Source organism: Anopheles maculipalpis, assembly GCF_943734695.1.
Source record: "Anopheles maculipalpis chromosome X unlocalized genomic scaffold, idAnoMacuDA_375_x X_unloc_151, whole genome shotgun sequence".
Classification (NCBI taxonomy): domain Eukaryota; kingdom Metazoa; phylum Arthropoda; class Insecta; order Diptera; family Culicidae; genus Anopheles; species Anopheles maculipalpis.
In genome coordinates, this window is record NW_026060471.1 from 5,001 (window position 1) to 12,500 (window position 7,500).

The window sequence follows — 7,500 nt, forward strand, 5'->3', positions numbered from 1 at the left end:
ACTGTCTGATGATTATTTTAGCTTTTATGCCAAAATTTTGATTTCGTGTCTTACGTCCCTACATTAGACGACCTTGGATTTTCGTCGCCTGCACCGCCATGCAACTTTGATGGTCGGGTGACTTTTGCTATTTACCGTCGGAGATCACTTTTCATGATTAAGAATGCATCCTGAGACCGTTTTACTCAAAGTTAGAGCAAAAAAATTTTTTGTCCAAAAATCTTCCGTCGGTCATACCGGTACCCATGTCCTATGACTTGTACCAAGTTGTGAAGGGTAAATTTTGACAAAAATCCAAAAAAATCATTAAAAAGTCGCTATTGCTTATTGCATTCAGCATCGTTAGACGACTCTTATATGCCTTGGATGACCACTGTCTGATGATTATTTTAGATTTTATGCCAAAATTTTGATTTCGTGTCTTACGTCCCTACATTAGACGACCTTGGATTTTCGTCTCCTGCACCGCCATGCAACTTTGATGGTCGGGTAACTTTCGCTATTTACTGTCGGAGATCACTTTTCATGATTAATAATGCATCCTGAGACCGTTTTACTCAAAGTTAGAGCAAAAAAATTTTTTGTCCAAAAATCTTCCGTCGGTCATACCGGTACCCATGTCCTATGACTTGTACCAAGTTGTGAAGGGTACATTTTGACAAAAATCCAAAAAAATCTTTAAAAAGTCGCTATTGCTTATTGCATTTCGCATCGTTAGACGACTCTAATATGCCTTGGATGACCACTGTCTGATGATTATTTTAGATTTTATGCCAAAATTTTGATTTCGTGTCTTACGTCCCTACATTAGACGACCTTGGATTTTCGTCTCCTGCACCGCCATGCAACTTTGATGGTCGGGTAACTTTCGCTATTTACTGTCGGAGATCACTTTTCATGATTAATAATGCATCCTGAGACCGTTTTACTCAAAGTTAGAGCAAAAAAATTTTTTGTCCAAAAATCTTCCGTCGGTCATACCGGTACCCATGTCCTATGACTTGTACCAAGTTGTGAAGGGTAAATTTTGACAAAAATCCAAAAAAATCATTAAAAAGTCGCTATTGCTTATTGCATTCAGCATCGTTAGACGACTCTTATATGCCTTGGATGACCACTGTCTGATGATTATTTTAGCTTTTATGCCAAAATTTTGATTTCGTGTCTTACGTCCCTACATTAGACGACCTTGGATTTTCGTCTCCTGCACCGCCATGCAACTTTGATGGTCGGGTGACTTTTGCTATTTACCGTCGGAGATCACTTTTCATGATTAAGAATGCATCCTGAGACCGTTTTACTCAAAGTTAGAGCAAAAAAATTTTTTGTCCAAAAATCTTCCGTCGGTCATACCGGTACCCATGTCCTATGACTTGTACCAAGTTGTGAAGGGTACATTTTGACAAAAATCCAAAAAAATCTTTAAAAAGTCGCTATTGCTTATTGCATTCAGCATCGTTAGACGACTCTTATATGCCTTGGATGACCACTGTCTGATGATTATTTTAGATTTTATACCAAAATTTTGATTTCGTGTCTTACGTCCCTACATTAGACGACCTTGGATTTTCTTCTCCCACACCGCCATACAACTTTGATGGTCGGGTGACTTTTGCTATTTACTGTCGGTGTTCACTTTTCGTGGTTAAATATGTATTCTGAGACAGTTTTACTCAAAGTTAGAGAAAAAAATTTTCTTCTCAATAAATCCCCCGAAACCAATGTCTTATACATTGTACCAGGTTATGAGGCGCACCTGTGTGTGAAGAGTTCTTCGTGTGGTTTATAGACATTTCAGGCACTTGGTATATATTTTTGGTTTCGGACAACCAATTCGACTTGCCTTCATCTCTTGTTAGGTTTATAATATCAATACTCGACCTTATATGCATGTTCAGGGACATCATTTTAACTTTCGGTTTGTACCCAAGTCCCGAACTTAGAGATATTTTTGGTTTTGGACCAACCAATTCGACTTGCCTTCATCTCTTGTTAGGTTTATAATATCAATACTCGAACTTATATGCATGTTCAGGGACATCATTTTAACTTTCGGTTTGCACCCAAGTCCCGAACTTAGAGATATTTTTGGTTTTGGACCAACCAATTCGACTTGCCTTCATCTCTTGTTAGGTTTATAATATCAATACTCGAACTTATATGCATGTTCAGGGACATCATTTTAACTTTCGGTTTGCACCCAAGTCCCGAACTCAGAGATATTTTTGGTTTCCGACCAACCAATTCGACTTGCCTTCATCTCTTGTTAGGTTTATAATATCAATACTCGAACTTATATGCATGTTCAGGGACATCATTTTAACTTTCGGTTTGCACCCAAGTCCCGAACTTAGAGATATTTTTGGTTTCGGACCAACCAATTCGACTTGCCTTCATCTCTTGTTAGGTTTATAATATCAATACTCGAACTTATATGCATGTTCAGGGACATCATTCTAACTTTCGGTTTGTACCCAAGTCCCGAACTTAGTGATATTTTTGGTTTCCGACCAACCAATTCGACTTGCCTTCATCTCTTGTTAGGTTTATAATATCAATACTCGAACTTATGTGCATGTTCAGGGACATCATATTAACTTTTGGTTTGCGCACAAGTCCCGAACTTAGAGATATTTTTGGTTTCTTACTTACCAATTCGACTTGCCTTCATCTCTTGTTAGGTTTATAATATCAATACTCGAACTTATGTGCATGTTCAGGGACATCATTTTAACTTTCGGTTTGTACCCAAGTCCCGAACTTAGTGATATTTTTGGTTTCTCACCAACCAATTCGACTTGCCTTCATCTCTTGTTAGGTTTATAATATCAATACTCGAACTTATATGCATGTTCAGGGACATCATATTAACTTTCGGTTTGTACCCAAGTCCCGAACTTAGTGATATTTTTGGTTTCCGACCAACCAATTCGACTTGCCTTCATCTCTTGTTAGGTTTATAATATCAATACTCGAACTTATATGCATGTTCAGGGACATCATTTTAACTTTCGGTTTGCACCCAAGTCCCGAACTTAGAGATATTTTTGGTTTCGGACCAACCAATTCGACTTGCCTTCATCTCTTGTTAGGTTTATAATATCAATACTCGAACTTATATGCATGTTCAGGGACATCATATTCACTTTCGGTTTGTACCCAAGTCCCGAACTTAGAGACATTTTTGGTTTCGGACCAACCAATTCGACTTGCCTTCATCTCTTGTTAGGTTTATAATATCAATACTCGAACTTATATGCATGTTCAGGGACATCATTTTAACTTTCGGTTTGCGCACAAGTCCCGAACTTAGTGATATTTTTGGTTTTGGACCAACCAATTCGACTTGCCTTCATCTCTTGTTAGGTTTATAATATCAATACTCGAACTTATATGCATGTTCAGGGACATCATTTTAACTTTCGGTTTGCTCCCAAGTCCCGAACTTAGTGATATTTTTGGTTTCGGACCAACCAATTCGACTTGCCTTCATCTCTTGTTAGGTTTATAATATCAATACTCGAACTTATATGCATGTTCAGGGACATCATATTAACTTTCGGTTTGCGCACAAGTCCCGAACTTAGAGATATTTTTGGTTTCGGACCAACCAATTCGACTTGCCTTCATCTCTTGTTAGGTTTATAATATCAATACTCGAACTTATATGCATGTTCAGGGACATCATTTTAACTTTCGGTTTGTACCCAAGTCCCGAACTTAGTGATATTTTTGGTTTCTCACCAACCAAATCGACTTGCCTTCATCTCTTGTTAGGTTTATAATATCAATACTCGAACTTATATGCATGTTCAGGGACATCATTTTAACTTTCGGTTTGTACCCAAGTCCCGAACTTAGTGATATTTTTGGTTTCTCACCAACCAAATCGACTTGCCTTCATCTCTTGTTAGGTTTATAATATCAATACTCGAACTTATGTGCATGTTCAGGGACATCATTTTAACTTTCGGTTTGTACCCAAGTCCCGAACTTAGTGATATTTTTGGTTTCTCACCAACCAATTCGACTTGCCTTCATCTCTTGTTAGGTTTATAATATCAATACTCGAACTTATATGCATGTTCAGGGACATCATATTAACTTTCGGTTTGTACCCAAGTCCCGAACTTAGTGATATTTTTGGTTTCCGACCAACCAATTCGACTTGCCTTCATCTCTTGTTAGGTTTATAATATCAATACTCGAACTTATATGCATGTTCAGGGACATCATTTTAACTTTCGGTTTGCACCCAAGTCCCGAACTTAGAGATATTTTTGGTTTCGGACCAACCAATTCGACTTGCCTTCATCTCTTGTTAGGTTTATAATATCAATACTCGAACTTATATGCATGTTCAGGGACATCATATTCACTTTCGGTTTGTACCCAAGTCCCGAACTTAGAGACATTTTTGGTTTCGGACCAACCAATTCGACTTGCCTTCATCTCTTGTTAGGTTTATAATATCAATACTCGAACTTATATGCATGTTCAGGGACATCATTTTAACTTTCGGTTTGCGCACAAGTCCCGAACTTAGTGATATTTTTGGTTTTGGACCAACCAATTCGACTTGCCTTCATCTCTTGTTAGGTTTATAATATCAATACTCGAACTTATATGCATGTTCAGGGACATCATTTTAACTTTCGGTTTGCTCCCAAGTCCCGAACTTAGAGATATTTTTGGTTTCGGACCAACCAATTCGACTTGCCTTCATCTCTTGTTAGGTTTATAATATCAATACTCGAACTTATATGCATGTTCAGGGACATCATATTAACTTTCGGTTTGCGCACAAGTCCCGAACTTAGAGATATTTTTGGTTTCGGACCAACCAATTCGACTTGCCTTCATCTCTTGTTAGGTTTATAATATCAATACTCGAACTTATATGCATGTTCAGGGACATCATTTTAACTTTCGGTTTGTACCCAAGTCCCGAACTTAGTGATATTTTTGGTTTCTCACCAACCAAATCGACTTGCCTTCATCTCTTGTTAGGTTTATAATATCAATACTCGAACTTATATGCATGTTCAGGGACATCATTTTAACTTTCGGTTTGTACCCAAGTCCCGAACTTAGTGATATTTTTGGTTTCTCACCAACCAAATCGACTTGCCTTCATCTCTTGTTAGGTTTATAATATCAATACTCGAACTTATATGCATGTTCAGGGACATCATTCTAACTTTCGGTTTGTACCCAAGTCCCGAACTTAGTGATATTTTTGGTTTCCGACCAACCAATTCGACTTGCCTTCATCTCTTGTTAGGTTTATAATATCAATACTCGAACTTATATGCATGTTCAGGGACATCATATTAACTTTTGGTTTGCGCACAAGTCCCGAACTTAGAGATATTTTTGGTTTTGGACCAACCAATTCGACTTGCCTTCATCTCTTGTTAGGTTTATAATATCAATACTCGAACTTATATGCATGTTCAGGGACATCATATTAACTTTTGGTTTGCGCACAAGTCCCGAACTTAGAGATATTTTTGGTTTCTTACTTACCAATTCGACTTGCCTTCATCTCTTGTTAGGTTTATAATATCAATACTCGAACTTATGTGCATGTTCAGGGACATCATTTTAACTTTCGGTTTGTACCCAAGTCCCGAACTTAGTGATATATTTGGTTTCTCACCAACCAATTCGACTTGCCTTCATCTCTTGTTAGGTTTATAATATCAATACTCGAACTTATATGCATGTTCAGGGACATCATATTAACTTTCGGTTTGTACCCAAGTCCCGAACTTAGTGATATTTTTGGTTTCCGACCAACCAATTCGACTTGCCTTCATCTCTTGTTAGGTTTATAATATCAATACTCGAACTTATATGCATGTTCAGGGACATCATTTTAACTTTCGGTTTGCACCCAAGTCCCGAACTTAGAGATATTTTTGGTTTCGGACCAACCAATTCGACTTGCCTTCATCTCTTGTTAGGTTTATAATATCAATACTCGAACTTATATGCATGTTCAGGGACATCATTCTAACTTTCGGTTTGTACCCAAGTCCCGAACTTAGTGATATTTTTGGTTTCCGACCAACCAATTCGACTTGCCTTCATCTCTTGTTAGGTTTATAATATCAATACTCGAACTTATGTGCATGTTCAGGGACATCATATTAACTTTTGGTTTGCGCACAAGTCCCGAACTTAGAGATATTTTTGGTTTCTTACTTACCAATTCGACTTGCCTTCATCTCTTGTTAGGTTTATAATATCAATACTCGAACTTATGTGCATGTTCAGGGACATCATTTTAACTTTCGGTTTGTACCCAAGTCCCGAACTTAGTGATATTTTTGGTTTCTCACCAACCAATTCGACTTGCCTTCATCTCTTGTTAGGTTTATAATATCAATACTCGAACTTATATGCATGTTCAGGGACATCATATTCACTTTCGGTTTGCGCACAAGTCCCGAACTTAGAGATATTTTTGGTTTCTTACCAACCAATTCGACTTGCCTTCATCTCTTGTTAGGTTTATAATATCAATACTCGAACTTATATGCATGTTCAGGGACATCATATTAACTTTCGGTTTGTACCCAAGTCCCGAACTTAGTGATATTTTTGGTTTCTCACCAACCAAATCGACTTGCCTTCATCTCTTGTTAGGTTTATAATATCAATACTCGAACTTATATGCATGTTCAGGGACATCATATTAACTTTCGGTTTGTACCCAAGTCCCGAACTTAGTGATATTTTTGGTTTTGGACCAACCAATTCGACTTGCCTTCATCTCTTGTTAGGTTTATAATATCAATACTCGAACTTATATGCATGTTCAGGGACATCATTTTAACTTTCGGTTTGCACCCAAGTCCCGAACTTAGTGATATTTTTGGTTTCTCACCAACCAAATCGACTTGCCTTCATCTCTTGTTAGGTTTATAATATCAATACTCGAACTTATATGCATGTTCAGGGACATCATATTAACTTTCGGTTTGTACCCAAGTCCCGAACTTAGTGATATTTTTGGTTTTGGACCAACCAATTCGACTTGCCTTCATCTCTTGTTAGGTTTATAATATCAATACTCGAACTTATATGCATGTTCAGGGACATCATTTTAACTTTCGGTTTGCACCCAAGTCCCGAACTTAGTGATATATTTGGTTTTGGACCAACCAATTCGACTTGCCTTCATCTCTTGTTAGGTTATCAAAATTTTTAATGCAATTGCATGTATTTTGTGAGCTTATGGGTGAGGGATTTATGTAGCGGACTTAGAGAAATTTTTGAAGTCCAAACATTCAATTTGGACTCCATACTCCATTGCTCCTCTAAGAGGTACCTAGTACCCCGTACCGAAGCAACCTTCACGTTTGAACTTTCCACTAGGAGGTGCAGCCATCACTCGACATGTTAATCATTATCACCCCATACTACTCTCTATATCCGGATACGGCGCTAACCCGATTGCTTGCCCCGACAGCAATCGACCCACTCGTAAGC